Raw genomic sequence first — 22,842 nt, forward strand, 5'->3', positions numbered from 1 at the left:
CTTGATTGTAAATGCAAGGTTAAATTCCAATTGCGCTTTTTTCTCCCTTCAGAGCGCAAAGGTATAAACTTTGCTGCTACACTGTGTCGGGTCTTCCCTTCCTCTGGTTTCTCCGCCGCCGGTTCTGCTCTCGCTGGCTGGGATAGTTTCATTAATGCCCCGACCCCAGAACTCGGCTTCAGGACTCGCTGGTTAACGCGGGACCGGAGTGCGAGGAGATCGAGGGAGGTAGCTACCCCAGAGTCACTGTGTACGGTGTATCTTTTGGCATCGGACCAACTTGTGGCGCGGTAGGTGTGTAATGGATGTTGAGAACCACGTGTAATCTCCAGCTACTGTTGATCACGCTACAGGAACATTGAAGTTTTATCATCACTTTAGAACAATGAAGTGTATGATACAACTATGACTTTACCACACGGATCCTTTCGGCTAACAAAAATCTTTAAATGGACTGAACCCCAGATTGAGTTTATTCCCCTGTATAGACGCTGCCTAACCTGCTGAGTTCCACCAACACTTGGCGTGAGTTGTTGTGGATTTCCAGCATCTGCAAAATCTCCTGTGTTTTGAATTCATTCTTTCTGCCCCAAACTTTATACTTGTTAGTAAATTGCTTTGGTTAACTTACAGAAGGGATTCACAGGGTAAATGCAAACAAGCCTTTCTCTCCCCTGAGTTTGGGTGAGCGTAGAAATAGAGTAGAGCTCACAGGTTTATGGCAAAAGGTGAAATATTTAAGGGGAACCTAAAAGGGTACTTCTTCATTCAGAGGGTGGTGTGAATATGCCAGTGGAATTGGTGCCTGCTGATTCCATTGCAACAAGAAGTTTGATAAGTAGATGGATGGGAGGGGTATGGAGAGTTGCTGCTGGTCAATAGGATGGGGCAGAATAACAGTTTAGCAGGGATTAGATGGGCCAAAGGGCTGGTTTCTGTGCTGTAGTGCTCTGTGACTCAGGGATGAAGTACATTGGCAGGATTGGAGGCTTAGGTTGTAAGGAGAGACCCAATAGGCTGGGACAGAGAAGGAGAGTGTTACAGAGAATTATCAAGTTATGAGGGGCATGGATATGAATGGTCACATTTTTCCACAGAGCAGAAAGTTCTAAAACTAGAGCACATTGGGGGCAAGTTTTCGCCCAGAGGGAATGGTGGATGCATGGAACAAGCTGCCAGAGGAAGTTGGAGAGGCAGGTGCAAGTACCACATTTAGAAGATATTTGGCAGGTGCAGGGATAGGAATATTTAGAGGGTATGGGCCAATCAGGCAAATGGGACTGGCTCCGAAAGATAACTTGGTTGGCAGCGATGAGTTGGGCTGAAGGGTCTTTTTATGTGCTCAAGACTCAGTGCGGGGTTTCCACCCTAAACATCGAAAATTTCTTTCCTCCCACAGAGGGGGAGTTCTTCCAGCAGATTGATTGTTGCTCCAGATTCCAGCACCTTCAGTGTCTTGTATCTCCATTACACTATGACACTGAGCCATTCATACTTTAACCATACAGAAGGGAGGCTTTGGGGTCACTAAGTCCATGTAAGCTAGCAGGGGATCAATAGAGTCTAAGGAAGGATGTGCACGCATTGGAGAGAGCCCAGAGGAGGTTCTCAAGAATGATCCTAGGAATGAAAGGGGTAACTTATGAGGAGTGTTTGATGGCTCTGGACCTGTTTTTTTATAGGCATCCATTAATCTCGTGAGACCATGGATTTGTGCCTTGGAAGGATTCCAGGGTGCAGGCCTGGACAGGGTTGTATGGAAGACCGGCAGTTGCCCATGCTGCAAGTCTCCCCTCTCCATGACATCGATGTTGTCCAAGGGAAGAGCATTAGGACCCATATAGCTTGGCAGCAGTGTCATCGCAGAGCAATGTGTAGTTAAGTGCCTTGCTCAAGGACACAACATGTTGCCTCAGCTGAGGCTCAAACTAGCAACCTTCAGATCACTAGATTGACGCCTTATCCACTTGGCCATGTGCCAACACCTGTACTGTACTCACTGGAGATTAGAAGAATGAGGGGGGATTTCACTGAAACCTACCGAATATTGAAAGGACATAGAGAGGATTTTTCCTGCAGTGGTTGAGTCTGGGACCAGAGGGCACAGTCCCAGAGTACAAGGACATCCCTTTGGAACAGGGGGTTCACAACCTGGGATCCACAGACCCCTCAGTTAATGGTAGGGGTCTATGGCATAAAAAAAGCTTGAAAACCACTGCTTTGGAACATAGATGAGAAGGACTTCCTTTAGCCAGAGGGCAGTGAATTGTGGAATTAATTTCCACAGACAACTGTGGAGGCGAGGTCATTGGGTATATTTAAGCTGGAGGTTGATAAGTTCTTGATTAGTAAGGGTGTCAAAGGTGGCAGGGAGAAGGCAGGAGAATGGGTTGAGAGGAGTAATAAATCAACCATGATGGAATTGTGGACCAGGCTGAATGGGCCAAATGGCTTAATTCTGCTCCTATGTCTTATGGTCTTAATAGTACTTGTCCTATTCTCTGTACTTTGTACTCCTACATCACTTCTCTTTCACACGTGCCCATCAATTCCCTGTTGAGTCCCTTTGCCTTTGACCAACACTAAGTAGTAATTCCAATAGTCAATTTACCTACCAACTCCTCTTTGGGATGTGGGGGGAGACTAAACCACACAACATAAACCCACGTAGTTAGGGAGAGAATGTGCAAACTCTACACAGGTTTGGGTGAAAGTTGGATCCTTGGAGCTACCAGCCATCCCTCTCCTGTTTAACTGTAGAAAATCAAAAATCCATCAGTTTCATAGTTTGGAATTTACAGTATTATCTCAAAACTATATTGACTATATCAGTTCTCCTGTCTCTGTCTCACTTGGTACAACTCTCCAAATTATGCCATCTATTTTTGGATAAAATCAGTCTAGATATTATTTTCATTTGAGAAAAATTGTACCTTGTGTGTACTCTCTGTCTCATCAAGGTATTTCTGGGTCCCATTCCCAATGTCCCTCCTTCTGCTTTTGTGTGGAATTCATGTCTCAATTTCTGGATGATTTTTATCTCAGTTAACAAGATGTCTCTTTCTGTCTCAGCAAAATGCATGTCTGTCTTGCAGATTCTTCATCCCAATGACTCAACAAAATGTCTGTCAGTCTCAACAAGGTCTATACAATTCACTTAAACTTAAAGGGACCTGGATGAATGAAATATGAAGGGTATTGTACAGACCTGAGTAACAAACAAGTTCCATTTTTATAGAGTACTTAACTCAAATTTGTCCAGAATTTGGAATATACACAAAAATCACCTGATATGACAGGAGTTACCACTTGGGGTCCACGGCATAAAAAATGCTGAGAACCCATGTGATATGATCACCATATCTCTACAATAGTGTAATGAATGACATCAAAAGTATATGAAAGTTAAGAAACACAGATAAAAAAGAACAATTATTAAAAGAAGAGAAAGAAAGGAAACTAGTCCTGCTGTTCATGGGATGTATTTATGTATACTAGATCTATGAATTTAATATTATGAGAGTTCATTCACATGTAGAGGTGTTCATATGTTGGACGTTCTTAACTCAGAAACGGCCGGAAGAGAGTTCAAAAACTCACAGGAAACAATTTAAAGAAAATAATAACAGAATTAGAGAAGATGATGAAATGTTTTCCACTGAGGTGATAAGCATCTGAAAGAGTCATGGAGGGAGAAATCCTCAGCACAGAACTGGAAACTTTGTGATCTTCAAGGTGTAGACCTAATGCTAGAAAGTTGGGTTACACTGGGTCACTCTTTTTCTGATTGTAATAGATGTGATGGACTGAAAGCCCTCCAGTCAAGTAAGCTTTCTATGATTCTATTCTTTTTTTTTTGGCATGTGCCTGCGTGCATGCAAGTCTGTACATGTGCATCTGCTTGCGCGTATGTGCGTATGCGTGCGTGTGTCCGTAATGATGTCTTTTTCATGGCTGTTACAAGGTGCGGAGCGACAGAGAGAGACTGTGTGGCGTGCAACTCCTCACACGGACATTTTCGCAGTATTTTTCCCTTTTTTTATTTTACGAGGTCGAGTTGCGATCTTGACACTCAACCCGGCACGGATGGAAAGCATACTCGGGAGTGGACCCGACTGGTTTCGAACCCAGGAACTCCTGGGTCTTGCACCGATATCAATGAGTCTATTCTTGTGCAGTAATTGAATCATGTAGCACAAAGTCATTAAGTCAATGTACATCAAGTACTCATTTTAATTTTGAACATCCAGATTCCCTGCTGGTCTTGTGGTTAGGATTTGGTGCTCTCACTCCCGTGGCCCGGGTTCGATTCCCAATCAGGGAAGAGTGTTGGGGGGTACCACAATGGTATATCGGTTAGTGCATTGGAGTTTGGAGTTCAATTCTAACATAGTCATAGTCATAGTCATAGTCATACTTTACTGATCCCGGGGGAAATTAGTTTTCGTTGCAGTTGCACCAACCAAGAATAGGGTATAAATATAGCAATAACATTCTCTGTGAAAAAGTTTGTAGGTTCTTCCTGTGTGTGCATGGGTTTCTCCTGGTGGTCCAGTTTCCTCCCATACCCTACAGATGTAAAGATTAGTAGGTTAGTTGGACTTCTGTAACTTGTCTTGTGATTAAGCTGGGGTTAAATCAGTGAGTTGCTGGGCAATGCGGCTCAGTGGGTTGGAAGCACCTGTTTTGCACTGTACCTCTAAATTCCCAGCACTTGTTCTCTAGCCCTTTAAAGTATGCTTCAGCGATCCAAGTGATTATTTAAATATCAGAGTGACTGTCTCCATCACTCACTCGGGCAATGTGCTCCAGATGGCAACCAGCCTCTGGCTGAAAAGTCATTCTCACTCCAATCCCCTCTCCAACTCCTAACACTCACTTTAAAGACTTTTCCCACTGGCTTTCTCTAACTCTGCAATGGGGAAAGATTGCTTCCTATTTACCCTGCCCGCATCGCTCATAATTCTGTTTTACTTCTAAAACATGCTTCTGTCATTTTGCTTCACTCTGTGTCAACAAGGTAACTCAGTCTCAAACATAAAATACTGCTCAAGCTGGAAATCTAAATTAAAAATGGAAAACTTTGGAAACATTCTGCAAGTCACCTGCATCTGTGCTCAGTGAAACAAAGGCCAATGGCTCAGATTGTTAATCTTTCAAGGATGCCTCATGTTCAAGGTCTCTACAACTCATGTTCTCAGTATTCACTTTCAAGGACTCTATAACTCATGTTAGACCATAAGATGTAGCAGATGATTTAGGCCATTTGGTCCATCAAGTCTGCACCACCATTCCATCATGACAGATTTACTATCCCTCTGAAGCCCATTCTCCTGCCTTCTCCTCATAAGCTTACTAATCAAGAACCTATCAATCTCCACTTTAAATATACCTAATTACTTGGCCTCCACAGCCATTTGTGGTAATGAATTCCACATCCTCACTATCCTGTCTAGAGAAATTCCTCCTCATCGTTGTTCTAAAGTTGTCCCTCTATTCATAGCCTGTGCCCTCTAGTCCTAGGATCCCCAATTATAGGAAACATCCTTTCCACATCCACACTATCTAGGCCTTTCAGTATTCAATAGGCTCAATGAGATACCCCTTCATTCTTCTAAACTCCGGTGGGTAGCATGTTCACAATGTTCACTTTCAAGTACTCTACAACTTATGTTTTCAGTGTTATTTATGTATACATTATATTTTCTATTTGCACAACTTTTTTGCACATTGGTTGTTTGTCACTCTGTGTTTATGTATAGTTTTTCCAAACATTCTATTATATTTCTTTCTTTTCCTGTAAATATCCTGTGGAAATGAATGTCAGGGTTGTATATGGTGACATGTACGTACTTTGATGATAAATTTGACTTTAAAGTTGGCTCAACAAAGTTATTCTCCCTATTCCCTCCAGCAACAATGGGGATGCATGAACATGTCAAGTTGTTGCTCCTTATGGGATACATTCACTGGAATACAGTTACTCCTCATAATTATATTGGTAGAAGTAAGAAAAAAAGGCATCCGTTAGTCTTGCGAGACCATGGATCTGTGCCTGGAAAGTCTTCACTCTCCGGGGCGTGGGACTGGGCAAGGTTGTATTGAAGATACCCAAAGTTGCCCATGCTGCAAGTCTCCCCTCTCCACGACACCAATGTTGTCCAAGGGAAGAGTATTAGGACCCATACAGCTTGGCACCAGTGTCGTCGCAGAGCAATGTGTGATTAAGCGCCTTGCTCAAGGACACAACATATGTTGCCTTGGCTGGGGCTCGAACTCGTGACCTTCAGGTCGATAGTCCAATGCCCTAACCGTTTGCCCATGTGCCCACACTGGGAGTAAGAAGGGCATACATTAAATATGAGAGGGGGAAAGTTCACAGGAGCTGTACTGGGCAAGTTTTTTTTCTTTTACACATGAAGTGGTGGGTGCACAGAACGCACTGCTGGTGGAGATAGATATGATAGAGGTGTTTCTGGATTACAGAATTGGTGGCTTTGTGGCCAGGTTTGCAGACGATACCAAGATAGGTGGAGGGGCATCCCTCCCCACTGATCTCCCTCCTGGCACTTACCAGGCGGTAAGCGGAACAAGGGTTACACATGCCCTTACACTTCCTCCCTCACCACCATTCAGGGCCCCAGACAGTCCTTCCAGGTGAGGCGACTCTTCACCTGTGATTCAGCTGGGGTGATATACTGTGTCCGGTGCTCCCGGTGCGGCCTTCTATATATTGGCGAGACCCGACACAGACTGGGAGATCATTTCGCTGAACACCTACGCTCTGTCCACCAGAGAAAGCAGGATCTCCCAGTGGCCACACATTTTAATTCCACGTCCCATTCCCATTCTGATATGTCTATCCATGGCCTCCTCTACTGTAAAGATGAAGCCACACTCAGGTTGGAGGAACAACACCTTATATTCTGTCTGGGTAGCCGCCAACCTGATGGCATGAACATTGACTTCTCAAACTTCTGCTAATGCCCCACCTCCCCCTCGTACCTCATCCGTTATTTATTTATATACACACATCCTTTTTCTCTCTCTCCTTTTTCTCCCTCTGTCCCTCTCACTATATCCTCTGACAATCCTCTGGGTTTTCCCCCCCTCCCCCTTTTCTTTCTCCCCGGGCCTCCTGTCCCATGATCCTCTCATATCCCTTTTGCCAATCAACTGTCCAACTCTTGGCTCCATCCCTCCCCCTCCTGTCTTCTCCTATCATTTTGGATCCCCCCCTCCCCCTCCCACTTTCAAATCTCTTACTAGCTCTTCTTTCAGTTAGTCCTGACGAAGGGTCTCGGCCCGAAACGTCGACTGTACCTCTTCCTAGAGATGCTGCCTGGCCCGCTGCGTTCACCAGCAACTTTTATGTGTGTTGCTTGAAATTCCAGCATCTGCAGAATTCCTCATGTAGGTGGAGGGGCAGGCAGTTTTGGGGAAGTAAGGAGGTTACAGAGTACAGGATAGATAAAGAAGAATCGGTGAATGTCGGGTATTTGGATTTTTAGATTTTTGTGTTGATGGAATGATTTGGATGATGGAATTGATGGATTTGTGGCCATGTTTGCAGATGATACAAAGATAGGCGGAGGGGCAGATGGTGTTGAGGAAGCATAGAGGACTTAGGATAGGAGAATGGGCAAAGAAGTGACAGATGGAATACAGTGTCAGGAAGTGGTCATGCACTTTGGTAGAAGAAATAAAAGCATAGGCTATTTTCAAAATGAAGTGAAAATTCAAAACTCTGAAGTGCAAAGGGATTTGGGAGTCTTTGTGCAGGATTCCCTAAAGGTTAATTTGTAGGTTGAGTAGGCGGTGAAGAAGGCAAATGCAATGTTAGCATTCATTTCTAGAGGACTAGAGTATAAAAACAAGGATGTAATGTTGAGGGTTTATAAAGAACTGGTGTGGTTTTACTTGGAGTGTTGTGAGCAGTTTTGAGCCCCTTATCCAAGAAAGGGTGTGCTGACCTTGGAGAAGGTTCAAAGGAATCAAAAATGATTCTGGGATTGAAAGGCTTGTCATATGGGGAGTGTTTGATGACTCTGGGCCTCTACTCACTGAAATTCAGAAGAATGAGGGGAGACCACAATGAAACCTATCAAATATTGAAAGGCCTCGTTAGAGTGGATGTGGAGAGGATGTTTCTGTTGATAGAGGATTCTAAACCCGGAGGACACTGCCTCAGAATAGAAGAGAATCCTCTTAGAATGGAGATAAGGAGGAATTTCTTTAGCCAGATAAATCTGTGGAATTTGTTGCCATGGGCCGCCGTGAAGGCCAAATCATTGGGTATATTTAAGGCAGATTCTTGATTAGTCAGGTCATGAAGGGATACAGGAAGAAGGCAGGAAACTAGGGCTGAGAGGGAAAATGGATCAGCCCTGATGATGATGAAACAGACCTGATGGGCCAAATTGTCTAATTCTGCTCCTATATCGTATGATCTTATGTACACACAGAAAGGATTAGGTGTCACCTTAATTAGTTCAGTACAACAGTTTTATGTTCGACATTGATGGAAGCTGATAAAATTGAAATGGGGGAGAAAAGTTCAGGACAATTGATTAGAAAGAGAAACCGAGTAACTTAAACTGTCAAACTAAAAGAGAGGGGAAAACAGACAGCTGGACAGCGGGTAGAATGAGAATAATGATACAAAGGTCTGAAGAATTTTCGAGACAAGATTCATCTTTAAGACAATGTTAATAAACCTGTTTCTAATACTGGCATCACAAAATGCAATCATATAATTTATTAAAGCTAAAGCACAGACTTCTTGAAGCCAGTTCGGATCTAATAAATCTTAGCTCATGATATGTGCAATTGAGAAAAGCTTTTTAAATTATGGCATCAGTATCCGAGAGCGTTTACCTTAAAACAAAATCAGTTGCTCAGACGGAAAACAAAGCTGGTAAACCCCACATTCCTTCAGAATGAATTTCAGAATGACTCCTGCTTCCAAAATTGAGTCTCAGACAATTACCTTTCCTTTGATACAATAAGCCATCATATTAGCTGTCCTAAGCAGCCACTGACTAATCATTAGGGAGAAATGTAATCCTCTGGTAAAACCTGCACACCTGGATTGCAGGTAATGTTTCTCTCCTGCACAATGCGTCATTTACCTACTGCCTTCTTAAGGCACTGGTTCAAGCAGGAAGTCCCGCTGAAATATTTGGTGTCCCTTTACATCTTTTGAAGGAACAGCTTCAGCATTGGTCACTGTGGCAATTTTCTTTTGTATTTCAGTTACGTTTATTAATCTCTAGTGTACATCAGACAAATAAAACCCACATCCTGTGCCCATGGGTACAATGTCTGTGCGGAGGAATGATTAGTTTGACTTGGGGAGCTTAAAGAGGGTTGGGGAAGTGGGCACACAAAATAAATGTACAAAACAACAGCACATTAAACTAAAGGTGCGGCTTGGGTTCCGTCCAAAGACAAAGGCTCAAACCAATGAGTGAAGACAGAATTACTTATTAACTAAACACAGACATTCTCTGCAGATGCTGGAAATTCAGAGTAACACATACAAAATGCTCGAGGAACTCAGCAGGTCAGGCAGCAAATATGAAAAGAATAAACAGTCAACATTTCAGGCCGAGACCTTCATCAGGACTAGTTATTATCTAGCTTGGGCACACAGCAGTCACTGTGGATCATAGCTTGAGTCCCAAAGTAGAATAGCACAGAAAAGGCTCTTTGGCCCATCAAATTCATACTGACCATTGCACCCAACCATTACAAACTAAAATCTCTAAGTTATTCATTGTAGTGGTAAGGGGGTTCTCATGAATAAAAGTAAAGCTTAAATTACACAGAAATGTCTATTCATACGAGCTGTCTTCGCCAGTGCTGATTTTTCACAGAACCTTGCTTCATTCTATGCTGACAGCACACCCCTCTATTCTTTTCCATATCATCTCATCTACCTCAATTCCAGTTAAGTGTATTCATCCTATTTCACTCAGTTACTATGGTAGGAGGTTCTGAATCTAATCCTCTCTGCAAAAAGGAGAAACATTGCTGGGTACCTCCCTATGCATGGGAATAATATTGGGTGTCAATAGGTCGACCTTCTGATGGTCAAATTAGAGTCAAAGTCAAGTGTGCTGACATATAGCATACACAAGTACATTTATGCATAGTACAGTGACAAACTGACTTGCAACAGCATCACAGGTATATAACATCATATAAGTAACACTCACAAGAAAAAGAATATAAATTATTAACAAATTTTTGTAAGAAAGAACAGAATTAGAAGAAAAAAACAGTCAATTTTGGAGCACAGTTGTCATAGTCTTGCGAAACTGGAGTGATTAGTCAGAGCAAGAGCTCAACAGTCTTCCCTCTTGGATGGTGAAAAGAAATCTCAGGGGGTGGAAAGATGGATTGTATGTGCAGTCGTTTCCAGCACTGCTAATGACTGCCTGTCCTCAGCTTAAGAATGTCCACCTTATGGACACCACACATACAAACAAGCTCCCATAATACTGTTAATTCAAAATGTATGTGCATATGCTTGCTCCTATGAACTTCAGATCTAGTCTCTCCCCCCCCCCCATTTTAATACTTATTTTTTCTTATCAGTATAATGTACTTGTGATATCATTTGTAACAATACCGTGGAGGTATGATTACCATAAAGATTATTTTTGTGCAGGTTCTGACTTTTGGACATATTTGACTTTGGACATCTGTGAGAACAGAACACAATCATTCCCTGTATATTTTCTTGGATTGTTGTACACAATTGAAGGTGGTTTAACTTTGTGGGTCTTTGATAAAAATTGGATTGAAGTTGCACAGATACATTTCAGTGGAATCTATGGTATCATCGGTGTGCTTGGGACTTGGTTAGTATGATTTTTATTATTTCGAGAAAAAGCACAGTAACAATCCCCACCGGCCCAACGAGCCCCCGCCACCTGATTACACCCATGTGACCGATTGACCTACTAATCTGTGCATCTTTGAATGTGGGAAGAAACTGAAGCACCAGGAGGAGACCCTGTTCTTACAGTGTCCTTACAGACAGCAGTAGGAATAGAACATGCTAAGTTAAGTGCCATAGAGAAAGGCAAGGACTGACCCCAGCTATTTTGGTATTAAAGATAAAGAAGCTAACTGTGCATACTGCCAATAACAGAACGTTGAGATGTTTCTGCACATGCAGCAAAGCATGAATGATGACCTAGAGCATTTTCAGATTGCATTGTTTGCAACCTTGTGCATTGCAGTCATTAGAACTGATGGAACTTTGGGTACTTATAAACCCATATTTCAAGGTTTAAGAGAGTTTGGATAGGTACATAGATGGCAGGGTATGGAGAACTATGGTGCCGATGCAGGACAATGGAACTAGACAGTTTATATGGTTCGACACAGACTTGATGGGCCAAAGGCCCTGTTTCTGTGTTGTGCTTTTCTATTATTCTATGTCTCACAATATTTAGAAATTATGTGATCTTGTCACATTTTTCATATATTTGCTTATGGCACAGAAGGCCATTTGGCCCAACACTTTTGCTGATGGTCAGAGTCAGTTTCATTCCTCCACTTACTCTCTGCAACCAATTCACTCTCTCATACTGGTCATCTCTCTCCTGTTTCTCCGACCACATATTTGATCTGTAGCAGACAATTAACCAGTTAATATGCATGACTTTGGACTGCGGGAGGAATCCAGAGAATGGATGGGAATACCATGCAGTCGTAGAAGAAGGTGCAAACTCCACAGAGACAGCAACTGAGGTCAAATTCAAATGTAGGTCACTGAAGCTATGCAGGAGTACTACACACTGCTGCACCACACCATTCAACTTCGTTCATAAGGTCCAAGTAATTTTTAAGTGAGGTACTCAACCAAAACTTTATTTAGCAGGCTCTCTGGTCAGGTAAGCTAATGTTATTCATTGTAACATACACTAAATGCTGGAGGAACTCACCAGGTCAGGCAGCATCTATAGAGAGGAATAAAGAGCCGTTGTTTGTGCCAACTTCCAACATCTGTAGAATCTCTTGTGCTATTTATTGTATGTTCTTTGTTACGTGTAATCATAAAACTCTTTGTTACATCTACTCATTCAGTTGAAGTTTATGGAGAAAATAAATGAAATAATTTCAACTGCCTTCTTTGTTTTTTACTAAAGGATTATGTATCATTCAGAGTTTCTACTTCAGTCCTCTGTGTAGGCACAAGACCTTGAACTCTGCTAAACTGTTAACCAAGTATTACTTTCTGGTTTCCTGATTCAACAGTTGTTGGGTGCCAGGAAAACCCCTTCAATTAACACTTGTCAGCCATTGAGGTCAGAGAAGGGAAGTTCTCACCGCAGAGGGTGATAGATCTTTGCGGTAAGTTCTCAGTCAGTTTATCTGTCAGCGCATTGCCTAATCACTGACCTGAATTCGGGGCAACTTATGCAACCTCAAAACATCAACCAGGTTAGATATTCAACCTTCAATGCAGATTGATAATGGAAATTTGTGAAGCGCTCTGTTTAGTTCTGAAACTTTAATTATCTGGATGCATTTGTAATTTAGAACAGAGATGAGGAGTAATTTCTTTAGCTAGAGGGTGATGAATCTGTTTAACTCATTGCCACAGGGCCATATCATTGGGCATATTTAAAACCGAGATTGATAGCTTCTTCATTAGCAAGGATGTCAAAGGTTACAAGGAGAAGGCAGGAGAATTGGGTTGAAAGGGATAGTAACTCAGCTGTGACGGTATGGTGAAGCAGATTCGATCGGCTGAATGGCCTGTTCTGCTGTTATGTCTTATGATTTTATGGTCAAAAACTGATTCTGTTTTGCTGGATATCCTACCTCTTCGTGTAACATCTAAATTCAAGACAGCAGATTTTTGGAGTTTGGCAGTAGTATATTTTTAAAGCATTAATTTTCTTTTACAATGTTATCCTATCCCATACAAACTGATACAGCAACAGGATTATACAAGAGATTTTTTTTGCAGGGAAACCAGTATAATTGTCTCAGATCTAATGCCTTTTGGCGAAGTATTGAATGCATTCCAATTCCATTAAAGCAGCTAATACAATCCATTATATCTCATATTTCTTATTGGCTATCATATATCTAATCCTTACAGGCATATTAATTTAGATAAAGTACTGTCTCTTCAATAAAGTCTTACAGAAATCTTGGTACGGAATCCTGAAAAAACAAATTGGAATTTTAAAGCTGTAGATGATTTTAGTTAGTTGTCTTTGCAAATCTACGTACATGACCATCCATTTTAGAAACTGACGATGTCTTCCAAAGGGATCACAGCAAAACTCTGTAATCGGGCTGTTTGGGAGTTGTAGTGGGTCCACATCTGACTGATAGGGTGATGTTTTCCATGCTCTCCTGAAACTCAGAGAGATTTTACTTCCCGTATTTCTCTGTGATACAGCGAGATTCTAGTGCCATCCATTAAACCCATGGTGGAATGTCTAAAAATAGTCAATAAAAAATGTGCTATTGGAGTAACACCCAAAAGTTTGGAAAATCTGCCAGTGCGCTTGACCAAAGTCTCCACCATGGCAGATTTTTGGCATTTAAAAGTAGTAAATTTTTAAAGCGTTATTTTTATTCTATAACTGCATGCCAGCAGTGTTGATTATTCTAAATATCCCAGTGTTCAATTCAAAGAAATATAGAAAATATAAAAGTATCCATCATCAGAACCTCCCCCCCGCCGACACCCAGGACAGGATCCCTTCTCACTGCTGCCATCCGGGAGAAGATACAGGAGCTTCATGAGTCACTCCACCAGGTTCAGGAACATTTATCACCCCCCAAGCATCAGGCTCTTGAACCGGAGGGGATAACTTCACCTAAAACTTTTCCCACAACCTGTGGACTCACTTTCAAGGACTCATCATCTCATGTTCCCGACATTTATCGCTTATTTATTTATTATTATTTTTTAATTTCTTTTTGTATTTGCACAGTTCGTTGTCATGTGCACACTGGCTGTCCGCCCTGTTGGTGCGGTCTTTCATTGATTCTATTACGGTTATTGGATTTATTGAGTATGCACCCATGAATACTCTGCGCATGCACATGCGCCAGTTGTGCATGCAGCCTGTTACAGCCGTTCCGACCAGCATTCTTACTTTTTTCTTCTTACTTTTTTAACTTACGTTATTTTTTGTATATTTTTTTTCACGGTAACATGTTGAAGCTGCACCGTCTTTAACATGCTGGTGGAGAGAGTTTTATTTGGGTTTTTAGCGCTGGAAATAGTTACAGTCGGACACGTCTCATTAGCGGGGCAGCAGTATGGTCACATTGTTTATTCCAGGGACCAGCTGATTGCGCTTATGCCGGCCGGTTTAGTGAGCAGAGCAGCAGACACCCCTGCTGAAATCTGGAGGAAAACACACAGAGGATGCAGAGGAGGATCACAAAGGCAAAGAAAGAGGACCGGGTGGAGACAACAGAGACTTATGGAGAAGAGGAGTTCGGTGGGTAATAAAATGGACGAGCTCACGGCGCTAGCCAGGTGTCAGAGAACATTTCGGGAGTGCAGTGTTATGTGTTTTACTGGAACGGGGCTACACGAGGACATACCCGATCAAAACTTTTCCATGGATGGCTTCCAGACCGTTCAGGCTGACTGGAAGTGCACTGAGAGTGGTAAGCGTAAAGGAGTTGGGGGCTTGCTGTTCTGGTTAACAACGGATGATGCAACCCGGGTTAGATTACGATCGAGGAACGTGTTTGTAGACCGGATATTGAACTTTTTGCTGTTGGACTCCGGCCATATTCCACCGAGATACAACACTGGGCGTCACGGGAGGTCGTTCCTGCCTGTGGCCATCAAACTTTGCAGCTCCTCCTGTGGAAGGTCATACACCCTGAACCAATAGACTGGTCCTGGACTTATTTCCATCTGGCATAGTTTGCATTTTGTTGTTTGATTGTTTGTGGTTTTTGTATTGTTATATTTATGCTCTATTCTTGGTTGGTGCGGCTGTAACGAAACCCAATTTCCCTCGGGTTCAATAAAGTATATCTATCTATCTATCTGAAAATGAATCTCAGGGTTGTATATGGTGACATATATGTACTTTGATTATATATCAATTCGCTTTCAAGAATTCTTCATCTCATGTTCTCGATATTAGTGTTGGGCACCTGGCCAAGTGGTTAAGGTGTTTGTCTGGTTATCTCAAGGTCGCTAGTTCAAGCCTCAGCTGTGGCAGCGGGTTTGTGCCCTTGAGCAAGGCACTTAACCACACATTACTCTAGTGTCTGTGTGAGGAGTGGCGCCCCACACAGCCTTCCCATCTGCGCCTTGCAAGGCATGAAAATGCCCGACGCAGGCCTCTCATGGTCTAAGTCAACATTCCCTCCCTCCCTCCCCATGTTCTCGACATAAATTGCTTATTTATTTCTTATTATTTATTTTTTTTGTATTTGCACAGTTTGCTGTCTTTTGCACACTGGTTGAATGATCAAGTTGGTGCAGTCTCTCATTTATAGTTATGGTTACTATTCTATGGATTTATTGCGTATGCCCACAAGACAATGAAATCTTAGAGTTGCATATGTTGACATGTATGTGCTTTGATAATAAACTTGCTTTGAATTTTGAAATACAGTGAATAGTGAAAATACTTAGTAAGTCAAAAATTATCATTAGGGAGAAACGGAATTAAAATTTCAAGTCAATGAGGCGGCACAGTAGCATAGTGGTTAGCACAAAACGTTACAGTGCCAACGTCCCAAGTTCCGTTCTCGCCTCTACTTGTATGGAGTTTGTACATTCTCCCTATGACCGCGGTTTCCTCCAGTGATCCCACAGCCTACGATGTACCTTTTAGTAGGTTAATTGGCCATTATAAATTGGTCCATGATTAGGCTAGGATTAAATCGGGTGGTTGCTAGGCATGGCATAAAGGGCCTATTCTGGCTGTATCTCAATTAGTAAATAAAATAATTTTTAAAAAAAATCTTCATAATCTGTTCATGTGGCCACATTATCTATGGACGCAAGAAAAAGTAATTGATTTCAAATGCTAATGATACCTCTCATTCTGTATCTGTCTGATCTTCTGAGCATCTCCCGCATTTTCGTTTTTATTTTGGATCTCCGGCATCTTGTTGTATTTCAGTTTGTGTGAGTTTGCAGAGTTTGGTTACAGTAAACTTTGTTTAGCCCTCATTTGAAATATTGTGTTCAGTTCTGGTCACCTCATAACAGGAAAGATGTGCAGGCTCTGAAGAGGGTGCAGCGGAAGTTCACCAGGATATTGCCAGGATTAGAAAGTATTAACCAGAAAGTGAGGTCTCGTTTTCTCTGGAGTATCATGGTCTGTGGGGTGATTTCATAGAAGTATTTAACATTAAGAGGGGCATAGACTGAATGTATAGTCGGAATCTCTTTTCCAGGGTAGAAATGTCAAATATTGGAGGACATACAGTAGATTTAATGTGAGAGGGGGTTAATTTGAGATTTAAGGTGAGAGATGTACAATTTAAGGGAGATTTTCAGGGCAAGTTTTTAAATAAAGATAGTGGTAGGTCATGGGTGGCGGGATATGTCTCTACCAAAGGAGATGTAAGGTGCTCCTTCCCTCCGCTAGCCTGCTGGTCACCCTTGGGCAAGGTGTAGCACCTGCTTTGCCCCCCCCGAGTCAGAGTCACATGAAGCCATGGGAGCAGGTGGTGGACGGTCATATGAGCAGCTGGTGCACATCATAAACCCTGGTTATGCGACCACTGACACCAGGCAGACAGCCTCTGAAGAGTATTGATAATAGGCTTTGGTCACCCATCTTGTAAAGACACTGTCCAGAAGAAGGCGATGGCAAACCACTTCTGTATGAAAATTTGCCAAGAACAATCATGGTGATGGAAAGCCGGTGATCGCCCACGTCATACAACATGGCACATGATGTTGATGATGTGTGATAGGTCCCTGGACTGCACTACAAGGGGTGGCGGTGGAAACAGGCATTACAAAGTAATTTAAGAGGCATTTAAACAGATACACAAACATTCGAGGAATTGATCACGTGCAGGCACATGGGATTGATTTAATCTTGATAAATACAGACTCAATGGATAAAAGGCCTATTCCAATGCTGTGTTGTTTTACGTTCTTTGTTTCAGACTAATAAGTTCATACATGATTTACATTTTCTTGCTAAATCTGAATGATACAATGTTGCACTTGCTGCTCTCCAAAACAGGTTTCCTCGTCTAATGTTATACCTTGTGGGTTCAGAACCAATACTCAAATTTAAGAAGTATTGAAAGATTGCGGTTAAAGCCTTGTTCCAATCTGTCATCAGTAAGGATACAACCATCAGGACTGATTTTCAGTGATTCATTTGTTTGTGTGTAGTTTTTCACTAATACTATTGTATTTCTTTGTTCAAGTTTGTTTAATTGTCATTCAACCATACATGAATACCCATGAATACAACCAAACTAAACAGTCTTCTTCCAGGGCCAAGGTGTAAGACACAATACTAACAGTCATACACAGCACAAGGCACGTATAAGATTGCAGCGAACATGCAGTTGTACAAAAATATATACATTGATGGTGCATGGGTGTTGTCGACAAGAACGAGCAGTTCTCAGCGGTCTTCAGACAAGCATACACATGTATGCACGCAATCCAGCTTGTCTTCAACTGAGCAAACACTGGACGGCAGCACCAATGAGATGGGTCAGCCCCCAATCCGGCACGGATACCATGCCACAGGGCCTCCAGTGTCTCCTGTCGTGCTCCAGGCAAGCCCAAGGCATGAGGCCTAGACCTCACTACAGCTAAGACCACATGGCTCCCCCACCATCGGTCTCACCAATAAACCAGTGTGAACTGGATTTGCAGTATTTTACGGGGTCCAACAGGGTCTTGCGATTGCAAGAAAAATGTCCAAGGCAGTCACCCGCATTTAGACTGCACACCACCTTCATGCATCGGTTCTGACACCTTTCTGTAGCAGGCAGCAACACGGTCCGCACCAAGTCTAGCTCCTCTGCTAATGAGCAACTTGCTGATAAGGTAGATCTGCAGTACTTGAAATTCTTAATGTCCAGCATTGCTTTGCGGTCATTAAAGAAGACATTTTAAAAAAAGGCAAAAGCACTTTTGGTTGGCCCCAGAGAGGCTGCTGCAACCAAGCATGCTGCTATCTAATGTGAATGCCTGCAAGAAAATGAATCCTCAGGTTGTATATGGTGACATATGCAGAATTTAATAATAAGTTTACTTTGATCGATAACACACCATCATTTGTACTTGCCTCCCCCTATTATCCCTTCCCCATATTTTCAATACTGACAGCATTTGAAGATGTATAAAGTTGTTTAGAAATCACGTTTGGATTGATCAACTTTGTCTGGTCTCCCAGTGTGCTCGTTGTTCGAATACCAACTCTGTGTTGCCATTCTCGTTCACTCCTATGTTAGCAATCCAGCTATTTCACATTTAAGGCTTCTCCAGCAGTGATTCATTATTCTGACTGCCAAATATTCTCCTTAATTAATTTGAACCCATGGGTTAGGGAGAGAAATTTTACCTTGACTGTAGGGTAACATTGAACGTAATGCAAGATCTATGTTCTGCCCAGTTTGAAAATAACAGCACTTGGTGCAAAATCAGTATTAGACCTGATCCTTTGAGCTTCGCATCACCAAGTTCACCTCCAATGGCTCCAGTCACATTAAACTATTCTTTCAATAATATGGCTGTGGTAGCTACTATTCCCCAAATATCCTCCTGCTATCATATTAGCTATTTGCCCTAATTTATCAACAGAATGAAATTATACTATGATCCTTTATTAAAAACAGAAAATACTGGAGAGACCCTGCAGGTCTGGCAGCCACTGTGAAGAGCGAGAGAATAAGTCAAATTTATTTCAGATATCCCATATTTGCATTATCTTGCTAGGAACATTTTGTGCATTTTTTTGTTAATACTCATTATTCTTCCTGTTTGCTAATACTTGCTGGGGAGCTTTAGAGGGGTGCAGAAGAAATGCTGCCTTGATTAGAGACCGTGTCTTATGCCAATGTCTTTTGTCAATGTCTTATGAGGTTGGTCTGAATGAGCTAGGGTTTTTCTCTTTGGAGCGACGGACAATGGCAGGCGACTTGATAGAGGTGTATAAGATGAGCAGACAGCCAAAAGCTTTTCCAAGATTGGGAATGGGTAATATGTATCTTTTTATTTATTTAGAGATACGGAGTGGAATAGACCCTTCCAGCCCTTCGAGCTGCACCGCCCTGTAACCCCTGGATTTAACACTCGCCTAATCGCGAAACAATTTACAATGACTGACTAACTCACTAACCGGTACATTTTTAAACTCTGGGAGGAAAGGGAAACTCTGGCATTCCACGGGAGGGATGTACAGACTCCTTACAGATGATGTCGGAATTGATTTTCCAACTCCAATGGCTCAACTCAAGCACTATCCGCTACATTATCGTGGCGCCCCAGGGAGGGCATGGGGAACATAATATGAAGAGAATAATTTTAAGTTGATTGGAGGAATGTATGGAGGGGGTGAATGTCAGCTGTAAGTTTTTTTTCACAGGGAGTGGTGGGTGTGTAGAATGCACTGTCAGTGTGGCGATACTTTCGGGGGATTTAAGATCATCTTAGATACGCACATGGATAATGCAAAAAATGGAGGTTTATGTAGGAGGAGAAGGTTAGATTGATCTTGGAATAGATTAAAAGTCAGCACAACATCGTGGGCCAAAGGGCCTGTATTGCACTGTACTGTAGAGTTTCATGTTTCTACGTTACTTGTGTAGTGTTGGGCACGTGGCCAAGTGGTTAAGGCGTTCGTCTAGTTACCTCAAGGTTGCTAGTTCGAGTGTCAGCTGTGGCAGCATGTTTGTGCCCTTCAGCAAGGCACTTAATCACACATTGCTCTAGTCTGTGCAAGGAGTGGCGCCCCACACAGACTTCCAATCTGCGCCTTGTAAGGCATGAAAATGCCCGATGCTCTCACGGTCTGAGTCGGCGTTCCCTCCCTCCCCTGTGTAGCTGCCATGGGGGAAGACATGGAACTGTACTTAGCTGACTAGAGAATTAGCTAAAAACAAGTGGAGTCTAACAAATAATAAGTTGAGCAAGGCAAAGAACCAATGCCTTTGATTCTGAAGGAGAAACCAGTCTTATTAACCAATTATTAATTAACGGACCACAATTGGTAATTCAGATTACTGGATGCTCTGCAGCCCCAGAACATGGTAATTTCATGGGGCATTGTGAAGTTGCTTTGTGTCTGTTTGCATTTTAACCTAGTATTATTTCACAAGTAAGCAATTATAATGTCACAAGAACACTATTTTACCACAGTACTTCTAAGTTGTATTATTTAATTGACAAATGTGTTGTTGGTTGCATAACCCAGAATCGTTGGAAAACTAAAAAGAGTGATTTATATTATTCAAGAAAATCAGGCTGTTGAACCAACGCGGATAACTTCACGTGCCCCGTCATTGAATTGTTCCCACAACTACTGGGCTGACTTTCAAGGACTCTTCATCTCATGTTCTTGGTAGTTATTGCTTATTTATTTACTATTATTATTTCTTTCTTTTTGTATTTGCACAGTTCACACATTGTTTTCTCCACACTAATTAAATGCCCAAGTTGGGTGGTCTTTTGTAGATCCCGTTATGGTTATTATTCTATGGTTTTATTGAGTATGCCCACAAGAAAATGAATCTCTGGGTTGTATATGGTGATACATATGTACTCTGATAATAAATTTACTTGGAACTTTAAAGTTAATTTAATTTTCATTAAGGAATTAAAAATAAAGTCTTTGCCCCTTGATCCAGATTTCTTAGTCTAACAATAAACTGCGGTTTTATAACCTAATTTGAACTAAACGAAAAGCAGGTCCATACTTGCCTGTAGGACCTGGTTCGGGGATGATACGCAGAATGGCACGATGGTGCAGCAGCCTTACAGAGCTCGTCGCAGACCACGATGCTGTCTGTGTGAAGTTTGCAGATTCTCCTCTGTCTCTGTGGGCTTCTACTGGGTGCATTGCTTTCCCCCCACATCCCAAAGATGTGCTCTTATGTCAAGTGTTCATTTTAAATTATGAAAGTAATAAGACCTTTGCTTGATTTGGTAATGCTAATAGCTTGAGGTGACACTCTGGTATTTGTCTTTACTACTCGCAGGGTCTGTAAAATTGGATTCAATAGATATATTTAATGTCAGAGAAATGTATACAATATACATCCTGACAATCTTATTCTTCACAAATATCCACAAAAGCAGAGGAGTGCCCCAAAGAATGAATGACACTTAAATGTTAGAACCCCAAAGCACCTCCCATCTCCCCCCTCCAATGCACAAGCAACAGCAAAGCAATGACCCCCCCTCCACCAACAATAAAGCATCAGCACCCCCCACCGAGCACTCAAGTGCTCGAGCAGCAAAGCATCAATAAAGATACAGACTTGCAGTACCCCAAAGACTACTCGTTCACCCGCTAATTCAACATATCACAGGCTCTCTCTCGCCCTTGTAAGGGAAAAAGAGGTGTCCCTGTTTCAAGCAAAAGGGGAGACATAACAAAACAACTCGCTGATTTATGGGGATAAGAATCTGCTGCGTGGTTCTTTTCCAAGCTCTGTGCCTCTGGGCACAAAGCCAGCAGGAAGCCTGCTGCTTCCAATCTTCCTTGTTCTCCCGCGACACATCAGTCGGCAACACCGGCCTTGAATCAGCCCACCTCCAGAGCCACGAAAATCCGGCACTCTGAAGGTATGCTAGTCCTCCAGGCCATGTCCTTGGGATATCAAAAAGCAGCCAGTCGTGAGGCCCTGAGAGCAGGTCCCATTTTCACAAAGAACCAAAACCAGAGTGTAACTCCAGGTCAGGGTCTTCAAAATAACCTTGAAAGGGAGGGAAAAAAGATATTAAAGATAGAAATAAAGCTGTTTCGCAAGCAAACGAGTGGCCGTTTAGCACCATCATCACTAAGCTCCAACCTCTTCACTAGGCTCCACCCTCTTTAATGACCATAATCAGTTCTATGTCCTTTCTTGATGCAGAAACATGAGGGTATGCCAGTGATTCTACTTCTTTAGGAGTTTGGGGAGACTTGTTTTGACACCAGATTTCTATAGATGCACGGTGGAGAGCATTCTGAGTGGACTCATCGTAACCTGGTATGGAGGCTGCAATGCCCAGGATTGCTAGAGGCTGCAGAGGTTTAGAGGCTCAGCTAGCTCCATCATGACAGCAACCCTCCCCACCACTGAGGACATCTTCAAGAAGCCAGTACATCAAGAAGGAGGCAACGTCATTCAGAACCCTCACCATCCGAGATGTGTCCTCTTCACATTACCATCATTTGAGAAGGTGGTACAGGAACCTGAAGGCCCACACTCAACATTTTAGAAACAGCTTCTTGCCCTCCACCATCAGATTTCTGAACCGTCCATGAACACTACCTCGTTTGTTTCCTTTTGGTTTTGCACTATTTATGTTTGTAAGTTTTATTTCTTTGCACTCTACTGTTGCTTGTTGGACAATAGAAACATGGAAAACCTACAGCACAGTACAGGCCCTTCAGCCCACAATGTTGTGCTGAATATGTCCCTACCTTAGAAATTACTAGGCTTACCCATAGCCCTCTATTATTTCTAAGCTCCATGTATCTATCCAAAAGTCTCCTAAAAGACCCTATCATATCTGCCTCCACCACCGTTGCCGGCAGCCCATTCCACACACTCATCACTCTCTACGTAAAAAACTTACCCCTGACATCTCCTCTGTACCTACTCCCCAGCACCTTAAACCTGTGTCCTCTTGTG

This window comes from Mobula hypostoma, chromosome 13, assembly GCF_963921235.1.
Source record: "Mobula hypostoma chromosome 13, sMobHyp1.1, whole genome shotgun sequence".
NCBI lineage: Eukaryota > Metazoa > Chordata > Chondrichthyes > Myliobatiformes > Myliobatidae > Mobula > Mobula hypostoma.